General features: G+C 43.3%; 1 protein-coding gene across 1 annotated transcript in view; it reads right to left on the bottom strand.

Moving 5' to 3' along the window:
* Positions 1-17,251, bottom strand: part of MYOM1 (myomesin 1) — a 102,482-nt gene extending 85,231 nt beyond the window's left edge. Inside the window, exon 1 of the mRNA XM_066579605.1 lies at positions 17,121-17,251. The gene's annotated coding sequence lies outside the window, so the exon portion shown is untranslated. The remainder of the gene's footprint in view (positions 1-17,120) is intronic.
* Between the last annotated feature and the right edge of the window lie 685 nt (positions 17,252-17,936).

Raw genomic sequence — 17,936 nt, 5'->3', positions numbered from 1 at the left:
GGGAATAAACCGATCTGCAGCTCTCCTGGTGCCACAGGATATGGAAGACTATGAGGGGAGCCTCTTTTCATTGTTATAAGCCTACTGGGATTTGGAGGTGCTATTGGAGTCTCCCAGGCGGGAACCCCACTAGACAATAGGTAAGTCCCCTGAATTTATGATTCATCGGTCTATACAACCTTTGACTAAAAGGTTTATTGTTCCATAACTGCTGTCCTTAATTTTTATCCTTGCTATTATTCATTATAGTTCCCATCCCTTATCTTTCCATAGTTTTTTCATTTTTGCAACTTTTGGTCACATAGGTTTTTTTTTCTTTTTACTCCTTTGCAACTCCTGAGTAACTGAAACTTATTTAGCACTACCGTATACCGTATAACAAACTTCTCTCTGCGCACTTACATAACTATATTCTCTCTTCGGATACAGAATGATCTTGCTTCTTATGTCACAATTTTCCACTTCCTTTTATGTACACTTTAGCTACAAAAAGTGAAAGTATTTGTACTTTGATCTGTATGCAATAAAAATAAAATCAACGAAAAGGGGGCCAATAAAAGGCACAACCCATAAACTCTCACTTTTAGCAAAATGAAAGAACTACAACGCTACAGTTAGCGAATGAATTTGAACACGCTGCAGTACCAAGAACAGCCATGGGTATGGACAAGCTGCTGTGCCTGTATGAACCAATAAATGGGGCACATTGCTCATGGCCCCTTCCTCTGGTGAGAACCCCATTGTTGGACCACTAGCAGTAAAGAGTTAAGGCCTATCCCATGATTAGCTCAGAGTCCAAATCTGTTAACCCTTTCCAATCCACTGTCTGACATCTTCCTACACTCTGATTGAAGCTTGTACAGCTCCAATGTCAGAAGACGTCCGACAGGGTATTCTTACCATCTATTGCTATCCACTTCCCTGTCAGAGCCTCTCGGGTGTACACACACTGGCTTTAGCCAGCAGATGGCACTGTTGTATAACAGCTAAAAGAGAAAGCCTTTTAGAAAACCCCAAATTGGATTGGAAAGGGTTAATCAATGGTAGTGTTTATCATTTGTGCAGGTCAGACCTAAAATCCAGTATGTTTCGATGATGTCTGCAAAGTGGGTAGATAAATAACCACTTCTGGTATCATAGATACTAGCTCTCATTTAGATATTTTTCTTCCCCACTAACCAAGGGTTGAAATAATTTAATTAATATTTTAGTAATTATATTCTTATACAGCAAAGCTGTCTTTCCTGGAACTCACTTTTTGTTTATTCATCTCAAAAATTATAATTCTATTAAATATAATTAGATGTTTCTGTTGTTTTCTACTGATACATTATAAGTTATTAACATTAAAGGGGTTGTCTCACGCCGAAACGTTTTTTTTTTCCCATAGGCCCCCCGTTCGGCGCAGGACAACCACAAGGGATGTGTTAAAAAAAAAACCAACATATTACTTACCCGAATCCCCGCTCTGCGACGTCTTCCTTCTTCTTTCTTCTTACTTCACCAAGATAGCCGCCGGGATCTTCACCCACGATGCACCGCGGGTCCTTTCCCATGGTGCACCGTGGGCTCTGTGCGGTCCATTGCCGATTCCAGCCTCCTGATTGGCTGGAATCGGCACATGTGATGGGGCGGAGCTACGCGATGCCGCAAAGAAGGGGGCGGAGCCAGAACGCCGCTCGTGTCTGGACCTAGGAGAAGGGGAGAAGACCGCACAGCGCAAGCGCGTCTAAAAGAGCAAGAAGACATCAGAATTAGACGGATCCATGGAGACGGGGACGCTAGCAACGGAGCAGGTAAGTGAATAACTTCTGTATGGCTCATATTTAATGCACAATGTATATTACAAAGTGCATTAATATGGCCATACAGAAGTGTATAACCCCACTTGCTGCCGCGAGACAACCCCTTTAAGTTTCTTTTTTCTTTCTGGTGATTTTTCTCTGTGACTATCCATTTAACTAAATCCTGAAATATTCCAGTGTTCCCACTAACCATTGGAGGCTGACATTATCTGTTTCCCTGCAGTTCACTTTTTAGTTTTACGGTGAAGACTAGGAGAGAGCCTTCTGTGTCATCTCAGTCCAAAATGCAGAGCTGAGGTCAGGGAGCACAGAAGTCAGAATAGTCAGAACTGGCACAGGTAAAAACCAGGAACACATGAACTGGGGCTAATACAAGCCCAATTGTTTACGCGTCCACCTTAGAGTGTGGAGGCTTAATATTGCAGATGCTGGCTAGTGATTTGTGAGTGGAATGGAATTAGGGAGCGCTCAGTGGCCCTTTAAGAAAGTGGGCAGGAGTGCACAAGAGCTCTATGTGCAGAGTCCCAGGAGCAAGCGGAGACTGAGAAGGACGTGCACCATGTTACAGGAGTGACCGACCACAAGCCTAGAAGGTGAGCGGCGGCATCACTCCGTAACAACTTTTGAGCATCTACCAATACTGTTAAAGGGGTTTTCTCGCTAATGACACTCATCCCCTATGCATCGGATAGGGAATAAGTATTGGATCATTGGGGGGTCCAACGGCTTGGAGTCCTAGTGATCCCAAGATTTGTGCTCCACAAATTTTCCATAAGAATGGAGCAGTGATGTGCATGTGTGACTGACCACTAGGGATGAGCGAACGTGTCCGTTACGGACACATCCGCACCCGGACACCGGCTTTGCCGAACACTGCAGTGTTCGCGCGTAAGTGTCCGGGTGCCGCCGGGGGGCGGGGAGATGCGCGGCGGCGCGGGCGGCAGTAGCGGGGAACAGGGGGGAGCCCTCTCTCTCTCCCTCTCCCCCCCACTCCCCGCCGCACCCCCCCGCGCTGCCACGGCGGCCCCCGAACTTTTTCGCCCGAACACTGAAGTGTTCGCAAAGTTCGGTGTTCGGGCGAAAAAGGGGCGGAGCCGAACGTGTTCGCTCATCTCTACTGACCACCAATCCCTTCACTTCTATTGAGGCAGAGAAAGATTGTCAAGCACATTAATCTCCCTCCATCCCACAAAAGTGAAATCAACATTTATCCCCAGCGCATAGGGAACAAATATCATAGTGGAAAAACCCTTGCACGTTCTTTAACATCTTCTGACATGTCTTTCCCGCTTCCTTATCACCCTTAACAAGCTATCATTTGTCTTATTAGCATTAGTTTCTTTTATGCTGAGTTACCTCATTTTTTTATATTTGTGGACATGTTAAGTTATCAGCATTAACCCTTTCCAATTCACTGTCTGACGTCTAAAGACATTATGATTTAAGGCTGCACAGCTCCGATGTTGGAAGACGTCCGTCGGCGTTCTCTTACTGTATATTGCCAGCCTCTCTGCTGTCGGAGCCTATACATTGTTTCGCCTCATGCAGTACTGGCTTTAGCCAACATATAGCGCTGTTGTTTAACAGCAAATATAGAGTAAGCCCCCTAGGAAAACCAGAATACAAATTGGATCGGAAAGGGTTAATTTCACCTGGTTTAATGCTTATACTTAAAAATGTAAAATAAAAAAATGTAAAGAAAAACATCTTCTGACATGTCATTTAAATGTGTCAGGAGATCTCTTTGGTGGGGGGCCATCACTGTGGCTGCTGCCAATCTCATGTTACAAGTCAGAATATGCTATTAATTTAGCAGCACTACTTTTAATTTACATTAAAGGGGACCTGTCATCAAGTTTTTGACATGCAATACATGATAAACCTTTAACAGTGTGGCTAATGAGATGCCTTATCGCTATTTGGTTTCGTAATAAGTTCCCCGATACCTTTACAATCTGCTTTTGAAGTTTTCCCTTGCTGTATTCTAATGAGCTGAAAAGAGTCAGATTTCGCAGAAAAGAGTCAGATTCTTCCCTCAGCGCCGCACCAGGCACACCACTATTCTTTATAGGCATGCATACTGATTTCTCTTCTTCCCTGTAATCCCACACAGGCGCCGTAGCAAACCCTGCCCGTGCCTGCGCAACTCAGCTCTCTTTTACTAGTTGTAACTTCAACAGTGTACTGCGCATGCGCCTTGAGGACCATTACTCCCACTGCATCCGAGGTCAGATGACTGTGGGAGTAACCTGAAGGCGCATGCACAGTACGCCACTGATGTTTCAACAAGTCACGGAGAGCTGAGGTGCGCATGCGCAGTCAGGGTTTGCGTAGATTGCATAGCAAAAACTTGATAAGTTCCCTGTAATTCCATTACAAACTATTTTGCACCATTCCGGTGAGGCTTCGTTCACAAGGGCGTTTTATCGCAACTATTTTGACGCGATAAAACACCAGCCGAAAATCGCGACCATCTGAAGCATTGGATTCCAATGCAATGGCTCAGATGGACAATTTTTCGGTGCATAAAATTGGCCAGCCGGAAAAGATAGCGCGTCCAGAAAAGAAAGGACTTATCCTATCTTTTGCCAAAATACGCCATCCATTCCCGTAGACTCCTATGGGAGTCTATGAAAGCTGTCTGAAAAGGGAAGGGGGACGGAGTTTAGGAGCGGTTCACGTTGTTAAAGTCCCTCCCCTTTCTGGCAGCTCCCACAGGCTGGGGAGGGAGAGGGAGGCAAGCGCTGCTATAGTCCCTCCCCCTCCCCTTGCCAGCAGCTCCCATAGGCTTCTATGGGAGCTTTTATTGACGCTGTCAGACGCAATTCTGTACTGCAGCGCATATACGTGTCAGAGGACGGAAAAACAGGAGATTTAGCCATGACTTGGTCGCGGCTTTCTACCGTTCATGTGATTTTCAGCCGCGACGTGGAGAGACGAAAATAATGGGGAAATGTAGATTCAGATTTTAAAGAATAGTTTGTAACCACAGAAAAAAAATAAGTGCAACACTATATGAGATAAAACAGGAAACATTTCAAGAACAGCTGCAGAAATGTAACCGATGTATAAAACATAATATATAAGTAGATTTATTACAATCCAATAAACTAGCAGAAACCAAAAATAGTGGCCGGCATTACAAGGATAAGTCAATGCACATTAACTATGTCAAAATAACTAACAAGGCCAAACTCTTAGGCCTTTCTCACACAAGCGCTTTTTACCGTTAATCGCGGTATAATGCTCCCATTTAAATCAATAGGACCTTGTAGACATACACTCAATCGTGGCGCTGGATAGCGCTTTCCAGCGCGGTGATTTCCGAGTGCTGTCTGCTCTATCTTTGGCCATTTAGTGCACCTCATCAACCATCACAATGATGGGGTGCGCTAAAACACAATGTTGGCCGCAGGGAGTAGTGGCCAAAAGTGAAAGTATAATCGCGGCACTTTGCTGCGTTCATGTATGAGAGGACCAGGTTAGGGTGGTTTCACATCTGCATTGAAACCTCTGATCGGAGGTTCCATTGCAGATCCAGCAGCACTTTTTCTTCCGGCATACAGTAGGGCAGCTGAGTAGAAAGTAAACGGACCCCAACAGGGTCAGTTCGGCACAGTTCAGTTCTGTCCATTCGGCCGAACATAGCAGGAAAGCGGCACCTGACACCGCAGATGTGAAAACACCCTAACTGGGACAATAAATAAAGGCAACTATAGTAAAAGTAAAAAATAACTAATCCTATTTGGAAATAAGACCATCCTCCAGGGACGGACATTCTCTATTTTGTTGTAGCAGCCATATTCTAAAAGTGACAGCAGGTCCTACTATTACATTTCTAGGGATTTTGTTGGAATTTAAATTAGTTTCTCAGCAATTGAAGACCACTGGTCACTTTCACAGATGTACTGTGATAATGAAGTGACTGTTAAGGCCCTTTTAGACGGGACGGATTTCGGGCAAACAATGCTGATACTCGTCCCCGCACATATTAGCTCCCGTGCACCTGCATGGGAGCTAGTATCGTTAGCTCTCAGCGGGAATGCTGCAGGAGATTTCACTCCTGTTGCTCCCCCGCCTCTCTCCATTGACATAATATAGCGGCCGTTCAGTACTGAATGGCCGCTATTTACACTGAGTGATCAGCGATCTGCCCATTGTCCGAGGATGAGCAGATCGCTCATCGTTCAGGGTAAATAGCAGTCGTCCAGTACTCAAGGGCTGCTACGTTGTCAATGGAGAGGGGCAGGGGAGCATAAGGAGAGAAATCTCCTGCAGCGACCACGCCCTCCTGCTGGCCGCTCTGTGAGCGAGCCAGCGATGCTAGCTCCCGTGCAGGAGCACAGGAGAGAGGTCACACAGGGACAAGTGTGGAGAATCGTTTGCCCAACATTCATCCCGTTTAACATCTAAACTTGTCGTCAAAGTGGACCAATTAGTTGTCACTTGCTGAGAAACTAATTGAACAGTAACAACCCACAGAGAAAGATTCTGTAGCAAAATTGACTGTTACAATAAAATTGAAGAATGCAAATATTTAAAGGCCCTTTTAGACACAACGATTATCTCTCAAAAGATTGTTGCGTTTAAACGTGCAGCCATCGTGCACTGTTCGTTCATCCTTCATTTCTAGCCAGCTAGAAATGAGCGATGACACTTATCAGCGCCGCACAGTGATATCTCAGTGGGCAGTGATGATAGCATTCTTTCAGCTGGTATCCCGCTCGCAGTTCTCAGCGGGACACTAGCTTAAAGCGCCTAGAACAATGCAGCTGTTTGTCTATTCAAAACAACTGCATTGTTCTCCGAGCTATCGCAGCGGTATCCCGATCTGCCTGCATAACTCTTAAGTAGCTAATTAGCTACTTAGAATTATGCAAAGATGATCGCTCAAAACTGTCACTCACACAGACGTTTGAGCGATTTTTGCGCGATCATCGCTTCGTGTAAATGGGTCTTTAGTTATAAGAAATAATTTATATTGAGATGTATAACATTAACGTGTTTTATGGCTCCACCCTCAAGTTTATTAGTATATAGGAATTTTCACATTCTGGGTGGAAGTCCTAAACACTTTTGTGTTTACTACATGGCTTGAGGGGTGATGCATGTCATAGGAGTTTGAATCCCTGTGTCCTACACCATTCCCTCAGGCCGTGCACAAGCTTAATACAATGTGCTAGTTGCACCAGGCGTGTTCCTCTCTGAATTATTTTATGACATCACTTAAACCTAGAGAGCAGCATTACTGTAAAACCTCTTAGGCTTCTAGCTAAGTTTGAATTACTGCATGATATCAGCGCACACCAACCGCTGGTATAACTAATGACTGTCATTTCTCATTTCATAACTTCATGTAGATATATTTTAATATGCTCATGACTTTTGTGCTTGCCAAGGCTAAAATTGGCCGTACAGCGTGTAGCTCTGAAACCAAGCCTGAGTAACAAGACGAGGGTAAACGTTTGCCATACAGTACATATAATATACAGTAGCTTAACAACCTGGATCACTTGTACAATAACTAGCTTCAAAGAACCGAGTGTTAGGCCGCCTGCAGACGGCCGGGTCGGATCCCGCTGCGAGAATTCTCGCAGCGGGACCCGTCCCGAGCCCCTGCAGAGACCAGCGCGGCACTCACCTGCTCCCGCGGCTCCGGATCTTTCATATGCTGGCTGCTGGGCAGCCGGCGCATGTGCGGATCGGAGCCGGTGGGCGGGGAGTGATATTTCTGTGCGGGGCATTGCGAGCCTCCACAGCTTCCACGGGCGGAAATTCTGCGGGAAATCCTGCCGCAGAATTTCCGTCCGTGTGCAGGGGGCCTTACTGCATAAAAACACTGTAGTCAAACTAAATTAGTGCATGTTCCCTCATCCTCACCCCTGCTAGCTTGAGCAACGTATGAGGTACTCATATATTTCACGGAAAAGGTTTCCAAGCTCCGGACTGTCTGTGCTAACAGTACCAGACTGTATGAGATCTCTACTCCCTGGTGCTAATAGACACTGAGGCTGGGTGGAGGAGCAGAGCAATTGCCCCTCCACTGTGATCTTGTATTTGCTATCTAATCTGCCCTCCTTGAAGACTAGGATGCTTCTCCTCCGAGTCTCCAGACTCTGATCTATCCTGTATAACTTCCTCTACCTTTTTGCTATCTCTATCACTGAAAGTAGGTAGGGATTGAGCAGGGAGCACTAACAAAGGCAGCTACAGTTATAATATACAGAGCCTTGTGAAAGTAATCGCCTCCTTGGTGTTTTTCCTCTTTCCATCACACCCTAGAAATTAAATGTTTTTTTTGTGGGGTTTGTATCATTTGAATTACATAACATGGCTACCACTTTGAAAGTGCAAAATACTTTTTCTGTGACATAAACAATAATTAAGATAAAAACAGAGTGATTAAGTATTCACTCTCTAAAAATTAATACTTTGTGGAGCCACCTTTTACTTCAATTACAGATGTAAATCTCTTGGAGTATGTTTCTATTAGCTAAGCAAATCTAGACACTGGGATTTTTGCCATTTTGTGTTGGTGTACAGCAGTCAATAAGTCATGCCACATTTTTAAAATTGGCTTGAGGTCAGTTTTTTAACTAGGCCATTCCAAGACATTTAAAGGTAACCTGTCACTTCCCTACACTATAACAACATGAACTAACTCTTGGGGCTGTTAGGGGAAGTGACAGGGAGTTAAGTGATGTATTTTTTATACTCACCCGTTCCCTGTTTCCCACCGCTTAAGTCCATGTGGAGCACAAAAATCTGACTCTTCTCAGAGTCCAGTGCACGCTCTTTCCCATGCAAGTCTAGGGTAGAGTGCGTGTGCGGGATTCTGAAAAGAGGTAATTTTCGTGTTCCGCCTCGCCTTCAGCAGTGAGCACCGCAGAAACCAAGCGGTGGGGGAATACAAAAAATACATCACACAGAAAGCGGTCATATTCCCTGACAGCACCATAACTTAGTTTATAGTTCTTAGGGAGATGACAGATTCCCTTTAAATGTTTCCCCTTAGACCCTTCCAGTCTAGTTTTAGCTGTATGTTGTGATATTGTCCTGCTGGAAGGTGAATCTCTGTCCCAGTCTTAAGTCTCTGGCAAACAAACAGGTTTTCCTCAAGGATTGCTTTGTATTTATTGCCATTCATTTTTCCTTCGATCCTGACCAGTTTTCCAGTCCCAATTAATGAAAGACATCCCAAGAGCATGATACTGCCACCACCATGCATCACTGTGGGAATGGTGTTCTTTGGGTGAAGGGTTTGCATCACACAAAGTGTTTCCTATGATGGCCAAAAAGTTCGCTTTTAGCCTCATCTGACCAGAGGACCTTCTTCCACGTGTCAGGTTGTCTACCACAAATTGTTTAGTGAACATGTTTTCTTATGGTCCTATGGACAAATACTTCCATTTCTGCTGTGGATCTTTGGAGCTCTTTAAAGTTATTGTTGGTGTCTGTATTAAATCTCTAATTAGCGTCCTTCTTGCCTAGTGAGTTCTGGTGGACAACCTTCTTCTGTCAGGCTTATACTCATGCCATACTCTTTCTATTGTGTTTAATGGAATTGATGGTGCCCTGTGGGATCTTCAAAGTTTTAGACATTTTTTTTTATAACCTGACCCCAATTTATTCTTCCCCACAACTTTGTCCCTGATCTGTTTGGAGAGCTCTTTGGTCTTCATGTCGCTTGCTTACTGGAGCTGCAGACTCAGTGGCCTTTCAGAACAGAACAAGTATATTTATGCTGACATGTGACAGATCATGTGAACTTTGACTACACACAGGGGGACCTTATTCAACTAATTATGTGACTTCTGAAGCTAATTGGTTGGACCAGACCTTGTTAGGGGTTTCATAGCAAAGGTGGTAGATACATATGTACTCCCAACTTTTCAGTTTTTATTTGTTAAGATATTTTTTTCATTCCATTGTAACAATTTGGACTATTTTGTCAGATCCTTTACATAAAATCTAAATTTAAACTCCATGTTAATTGTATGTTATAATGTGATAAAACAGAAAAAATGACAAGGGGTGAATACTTTCACGAGGCAATGTAACCGTGCATCTTATGCTCAAATCATTAAAGGGGATCAACCACCTATAAGAATAAGGGCCACATTGCTCTACATGACTAAACACAACACAATGTAATATAGTGGCCCTAATTGTTATAGGTTAGAAAATCCCTTTGATAGATGATTCATAAGGAGGAAAACTTTCTTTGTCTGAAATATGTGGCTTCCGTGGGTTAGATATTTTAAATGGGTTGTGCCATGATTGCAAGTTATCCTCTATCCACAGGACAGAGAATGCCATGCAGATCTGTGAAGGTCCGACTGCTAAGACCCCATTGAGCCAATAAAGTAGAAAGCAGCAGCTGCAAATGCATGTTGCTGCTCCATTCACTTCAATAGGGCCGCTGAGCACTTAAAGGGGTTGTCCCGCGGCAGCAAGTGGGTCTATACACTTCTGTATGGCCATATTAATGCACTTTGTAATGTACATTGTGCATTAATTATGAGCCATACAGAAGTTATAAGAAGTTTTTCACTTACCTGCTCCGTTGCTAGCGTCCTCGTTTCCATGGAGCCGACTAATTTTCGCCGTCTAATGGCCAAATTAGCCGAGTTTGCGCAGTCCGGGTCTTCTTGTTTTCTCAATGGGGCCGCTCGTGCAGGATGCCGACTCCGTGTAGCTCCGCCCCGTCACGTGCCGATTCCAGCCAATCAGGAGGCTGGAATCGGCAATGGACCGCACAGAAGCCCTGCGGTCCACCGAGGGAGAAGATCCCGGTGGCCATCTTCAGCAGGTAAGTAAGAAGTCACCGGAGCGCGGGGATTCAGGTAAGCACTCTCCGGTGTTCTTTTTTAACCCCTGCATCGGGGTTGTCTCGCGCCGAACGGGGGGGGGGGGGGTTGAAAAAAAAACAAAAAACGTTTTGGCGCGGGACAACCCCTTTAAACTATCAACCACTATCCCACTGAAGAGAATGGAGTGGCAAAGTGGAGGTACGACTGCTGTATACCCTATCTTGTGAATAGGGAAGAACTTACGATCATGGCACAAAAAATTTAAACAGTCAAAAATTTGTTCAAAAGCCGTCTTTTGAGCGATAATCGTTGTGTGTAACTGCACTGACATCGTGCATTTTTCGTTAAGCGTGCTGAAAGACAACGATGAGCCTTATCAGGGATTCACAACGGAATACAGCTGATACTATTGTCTCAGCTGTATCCACCTCCCTGATGACAGGCTGGGTATGAAGAACAGAGCGGTCCAGCTCTGTTCTCTATACCTGGCACGGAGTGCTCGGCTGCATAACAGCCGGGCGCTCCGTGTAAAAAACAGCTTGATGCAGAAGATAAGCGGGGATGCCCCGCTTGTCTTCTACATCCTTTGCTCTGAGCGCTCGGTTGTACAACAGCCGGGCGCTTGGAGCAGAGAACAGCTGGATGCAGTTACCATGTACTGTATCTAACCTAGGCTATCACCTCTGATCTAAACCCATCACAAGAACTGATGTCTTCCCTATTCTGATAGTTTGTTACAACGTTAAGGAAGAACTATGGCTATCAGCTTTGGTTTCCCAGACACAGTTCATAGAGGTTTGCTAAGACTTCTAACATTCTCATGTGTTAAGAAGCATTGGGTGAGAGTAATTTTTTTTTTAGCCTATGGAAAGTTTCTAGTCACCTTCAGTAAGTAGATATCTCGAAGCAGCTTGTGAGTCACAATATTACAGAAGTGATATGTATATTTTGAACTTGATAATAGCCAGGAGGTATGAGAAGGGACTAATCATTGAATGGTCATCAATTTTGGCAATCTAAGCCAGACATATGAATCTGTATGTGGTCATTTGTGAACTCGTTCTCACTGTTTAATACACTGAATGATCACTGCATTAGGAACAGCTTGTGTGTGGCATCTTGTGATCAGTAGTGAGGTAGCACATGATGGCCACGCATTTACCTGCTATTAGATAATGTGTTGAGTTCTCCTCTGAAGGCAACATTTGTCAATCATGGGTGAACATGGTGACTTGCATTACTGACTGTGGGCAGATTGTTGGAGCCCAGAGGTGTGGCACCAGTATTTCTGAAACAGATGAACTTGTTGGCTGTTTCTCAACCACAATATGAAGAGTGTACCAAGACTGGTTGCATCATGGACATACATCAGACAGAAGATACAACTATTAAGGTGAAAATACTGGGAGTAAGGCGCGACCTGATAGTTGTATGAAACATATGCATTTGTTATTGTTGTTAGCCATTTAGTCGCTCCCTCCATCTTTTTTGGTTTTGCACTGCTTCTTTCAGTTGTGTGATATCCATGCCAGTATCAGCTCTGACAGTATCACCAATCGTGTCCTTTGGCAGTCAGGTCGTCTTTTGCCACTGACCTGTCAGGCATTATAGATTTTTCTAGCGACTCTGCGTGCATTACATGGCCAAAATACGTGAGTCTGAGTCTGGTCATCCCTCCCTCCATTGATATGGATAATAGCCTCTTCCTTAGATCTCAGAAGTAGAAATCTCTACTTCTCTTCTGCAAACATACACACGTCTAAATGCTTCGAATTGCTCCTCACATGTGCCTCCAGCAATACTGAGAAAGAGGCATTATTGCTTCGAAACAAGTCTAAGCTGATATTATCAATAAACATAGAAGTCAAGCTAATGTCTCTGCATATGCATGTTTCTTACAGCTATCCAGTCACGCTTTACTACCAGTTTATCCACTCTAATAGCTCTATTGTGGTCACGTCTTCTCTGCACAATTGATGTTATCTGGCTTTGCTGTACTGTCATTTCATATATAGACAGGTTTAATTTCCCAAAGGGGAGTTCTCCTACCAAGAACTTTTTTTTTATAAGAATCATTTCCTACCTGGGTCGCTTCACTATCTATTCAACCGAAGATAACACAGCAGCAGGCCATGTGTGGTTGATCCTAGAGGCAAGCATCAGGTGGCACGTCTGATATCTCAGCAATGTGCCACAGTGGGCCAACTGACCCAGCAGTAACAACAGTGGGGAAGTTAAATTTCAACAATGACCATGCAGTGCACCTTGTATTGACTGGGGTTCAATAAGCAAAGTCCAATGAGGGTGCCTCTGATAACCCCGAGTCATTACCAATAAAGACTTACATAGGCCCAGGAAAATATGTCAATGGGCCTTAGGCACATTGCAGGAGGTCGTCCAGAGTGATGAGACCGGTGTAGTACCATTGGATTGGCGCATTGCCAACGTGGTTCCAATTTACAAAAAAGGGAGCAAAAATTAGCCTGGTAACTACAGGCCAGTAAGTCTCACTTCAGTAACGGGAAAAATTTTCGAGGGGATTCTGAGAGACTCCATCGATGAGTACCTCAAGGAGAATAAGGGAATAACTCCTCACCAGCATGGATTCATGAAGGGTCGCTCATGTCAGACAAGTCTGATCAGTTTCTACGATGAAGTAAGCTCTAAGCTGGACCAGGGAGAATCTATTGATCTCGTATATCTGGACTTCTCTAAAGCCTTTGACACCGTGCCACATAATAGGCTAATATACAAAATGAGGCAGCTCGGACTGGACAAAAACGTGTGTAAGTGGGTAAAAAATTGGCTCAATGATAGAAAGCAGAGGGTGGTAATAAATGGTTCGTACTCTGATTGGACCACAGTCGCTAGCGGGGTGCCACAGGGTTCAGTATTAGGCCCCACTCTGTTCAACATATTTATCAATGACCTGATAGAGGGGCTGCACAGCAAAATATCAATATTTGCAGATGACACAAAATTATACAATATAATTAATGCAACGGAGGACAATGTGCGGCTACAAACGGACCTCGATAAGCTGGGGGCTTGGGCAGGAAAATGGCAAATGAAGTTCAATGTTGAAAAATGTAAGACTATGCACATGGGCAGGAGAAACGGATGTCACCAATATTCACTTAATGGGGTACCACTAGGGAAAAGTGATATGGAAAAGGATCTGGGGGTATTAGTGGATAATAGACTAAACTGGAGTAACCAATGCCAGTCAGCTGCTGCAAAGGCAAATAAAGTCTTAGGGTGCATTAAAAGAGGTATAGGGGCGAAGGATGAGAACATTATCCTTCCATTATATAAGGCACTTGTCAGGCCTCACATGGAATACTGCATACAATTCTGGTCACCAGTGCTCAGGAAAGATGTCACAGTGCTTGAGGGGATTCAAAGAAGGGCAACTAAACTAACACATGGAATGACGGGACTGGAATACCAAGAGAGGCTATCCAAATTGGGACTATTTACTCTGGAAAAAAGAAGGTTAAGAGGCGACCAAATAACCATGTATAAGTACATGAGGGGACAATACAAGGCTCTCTCCCAAGATCTGTTTTCACCCAGGACCACGACGGTAACAAGAGGACATCCGCTACGATTAGAGGAAAGTAGGTTTCATCACCAGCATAGAAGGGGATTCTTTACGGTAAGAGCAGTTAGACTGTGGAACTCTCTACCGGAGGAAGTGGTGATGGCAAAATCCATAGAGGAGTTTAAAAGGGGACTTGATGTCTTTCTGGAGAAGAAGGACATTATAGGATATAAATCTTAGGTTAATTGTCAATCCGGGTATATAGGAAGGTAGGAACTATTAGGGGTTGATCCAGGGAACAGTCTGATTGCCATTAGGGAGTCGGGAAGGAATTTTTTCCCCAAAAGGGCTAATTGGCTTCTGGCCTTGGGATTTTTTGCCTTCCTCTGGATCAACACAGGAGGATAGACAGGCTGGACTAGATGGACATTGTCTTCATTCAGCCTTACATCCTATGTTACTATGAGTCCCATTTCCTGCGAAACTATAGGGATGGCCAGGTCCGCATCTGACATAAACAGCATGAAACTATAATCCACAGGTGTTGGGGTTCAACAGGCTGGTGGTAGTGTTGTCATGATCTGGGTAGCATTTTCCTGGCATAGCCTAGCACCATTGCTCATCATGCAACAATCCTGGAATGCTAAATGCTAAAAAGACCTGATAGCTGACCATCTGCACCCATATCTTTAGGTCTTCCTTGACCACAATGCCATCTTTCAACAGGACAAAGCTCAATGTAATTGAGCTCCAATCACTAGGGAGTGGCTGGAGGAATATTACAATAAGTTCTCCTTGGCTCTCAAACTCACTGGACTGTAACCCCATTGAACATGTTTGTGATATACTGAAAAAGGGCTGTGAGATCTGCTCCTGCTTATTCGCAAAATATGCACGAACTGGTGCAGTGGACATGGGTTGAGTTCAGTATGGAGGATGTTTGCCACCTTGTGGAATCCGCTCCTCAATGTCTGAAAACTGCAGTCACCCAAAAAAGTAGACCAAACCATTATTGAGTAGGTGTTCCTAATGTAGTGCTCATTCAGTTTATACGCCAACATTACCAATATTTGGGCCTGTGATGTTATTTCTTCTATTCTAGTCAAATGTTAATTGTATGACCTAATAGTCATGTCTAGGCATGACTTATTTTCACAGTCAAGTAAATTATATAACTACTATTAATTACTACTAATATTACTCTTGGAATATAAATTATTGGCCAAATACAAAAGATGACATCACTTTATAGTTCCAACATGCAGAAATCTCTTGTCAACAACACCTTTATTCTTGTTATACTACCTCACAATGCCAAGAGAAATATTAGTTGTATCTATGATCTTTCTTAAACCTTTTCTTAATAAAAGCTGAACTAAACCCATCTTTCAGAGATCTACCGTTAGGGGTAAAAAAATCTCCATGTTAGCTCCAAGCATACATTTATATGGGAAGGTCACAGGAAATGGCCAAAGCCCACAATTTGTATATGGACAACCTGAATGTTGTAGGATCTCCCCTCTCCTGCTCTACTGGGCTGTCATTCGCTAGTAGTCAACAACAGCATGCTTAGTCTGAAAGAACCATTCCTAAATATCCAAGAATGAGAAGAGGCCATTAATCTCTAAGTGGAAGGGTCATCATCAAAGTTACAACTTAGGAGTCTTATCAAAGCATTTGGGCATTATGGAAGTCCTTGATAGGCGACCCTCATGATGTCCAAATGCTTTGATAGGACATATAAATATGGGCTGTCTTTAGTGGACAAGTAGCAGGTATACTTATTCAATCAACTTCTCTTTAAGGGTATGTTCACACATAGCAGAAATGCTGCGGATTTTCCGCAGTGGAAAATTCCACTACAATATTCGCAGCATTTCTGGCCACAGCACGTAGTAATGGTTGGCAGGTCAGAGATGTACGCGTCAGTGGGGGCTGGTCCGTGAGCTGCAGTGATGGGCTTATAGAGAGGTGAGAGGAGCGGCAGGCCGAAATCAGTTGGTGCAAATTTTGACTCTGTTTTTTATGCGGAAATCCTGTGGATTTTGCCGCAGAATTTTCCACTGTGGACAATCCGTAGCATTACCGCTAGGTGTGAACGTACCATAAAGACTAAGATATTTACATTGAAGTTCAGCCATAAATAGAGGTTGCCTGGAGGACTGATGCAGAATATGTACAATGTATTCAAGATACCTGTTTCTAGTGTTCCCATAGATCAGTAAAGTAAAAGCACTGTGCTATCTTAATTAAGGCAATATGTTATTGAATATAAGTGTTATATTCTCATATCCAATAATATCACACATTCATCAGCCTGGAACACCCTCAGCTTCTGCTCACAGCCCAGTGGAATTAATTTAAACTATTGGCTACAGTATTTCCACCCCCTCAATTCAAAACCATATCTTTGTATTTGAAAGAAGATATTTTACGATATAATTTACAAGCCCTTGAGTGCCTCCTATTCTGTAGCTTATTAAAAAAGCCATTCAAGTTTACTAAATCAAAATGAGATATCACGCCTGGAAACTCATCCTGTTATGAATCTCCAATATATATTTTATATACTAAAGGTAACCAGTAAAAATAATATAATAGGACCTATCCAAAAATACTATGTAAATCTTCAGTTTGAATAGAAGTATAATTAATTCTAGGTTTTTTGATAAATACCCTCAAACCACAGGGTTATTCACAAAAACACAAAACACACAGTTAGCGGCACAATGAAGCTCTGCACAAAGTTATCAACACAGAGACATTTAGTTCCAACTTGTTAACAAATTTTTAGTATGGATGAGCTCATTCTCAAGTAAAACTACATAATTCAGATGGACCTCAGTGTCCCAGGTTAATGTCACCAGATATTCAGTGTGTTACTGTAGATCCCAGCAGCCATTAAAGGTAATGATTGCATAGGAGACAAGTGTGTCATATTTAAAAGGTCACACTTACCTCAGTCCAGGAAGTAGTCTTAAAGTTTGTGTAAAATCTATGAAGAAAAAGGGAAAAATCCAGAATCCTGCAATGAGACTTAAGAGACCAGTACTAGGAACTGGACATTGGAGTCCAGGGCAAAAACGATGCCTGGTGTCAGTGGAATGTCAGAGCCCCAGTCCAAGCCATTTATGGCCACATATCATGATAAATATAGCAGCACGGGGAGGGAGAGAGACTGACACAAGCTGCTATCTCTTCATAGCCACTTACACTCTTATATAAGACCCTATAGTTTAACTATTAATGTTTCATACACAATCAACTTTCACGGGCAGCGAATGAGGGCATGTGTTGAAATTAATTTAGAAGATACTGTACCTTACTAGATACTAGGGATGTTTGCTGGTGCCATAAAGTTCCATATGCCAGGAATACTACACTTAGTAGCCTGGCAGACTAACTGTATATTGAGAGGATTTCAACACTTCTCACGAGGATTGCCTTTTGTAATACCCACCATGCACTTGGAACTGGTATGTAGGCCACACAAAGTATCTGAAAATAGTGATTGTGCTTAAGGAAAACTCTTCCTAAACAGTTCATAACTTTTACTGAAGGTCACTTACTTCTACCCTGCCATACTAGAAGTAAGTAGGTAAGTATACGTAGGCCACGTCATTGATTTGACACTACAATAATCCACAAGTGTCTTTAGCCTTTGAATGTTGCATTATACCTACAAATAGATATTTTACAATATGTTGTGTGAAGTCATTTGATATTCTGCTCCTCTATTTCTGACTTATCTTGACCTAACAGCTGCTGGATTTT

The sequence above is a fragment of the Eleutherodactylus coqui genome, chromosome 9 (assembly GCF_035609145.1).
Source record: "Eleutherodactylus coqui strain aEleCoq1 chromosome 9, aEleCoq1.hap1, whole genome shotgun sequence".
Taxonomy (NCBI): Eukaryota; Metazoa; Chordata; class Amphibia; order Anura; family Eleutherodactylidae; genus Eleutherodactylus; species Eleutherodactylus coqui.
This window is presented reverse-complemented; position numbering and strand designations above follow the sequence as displayed.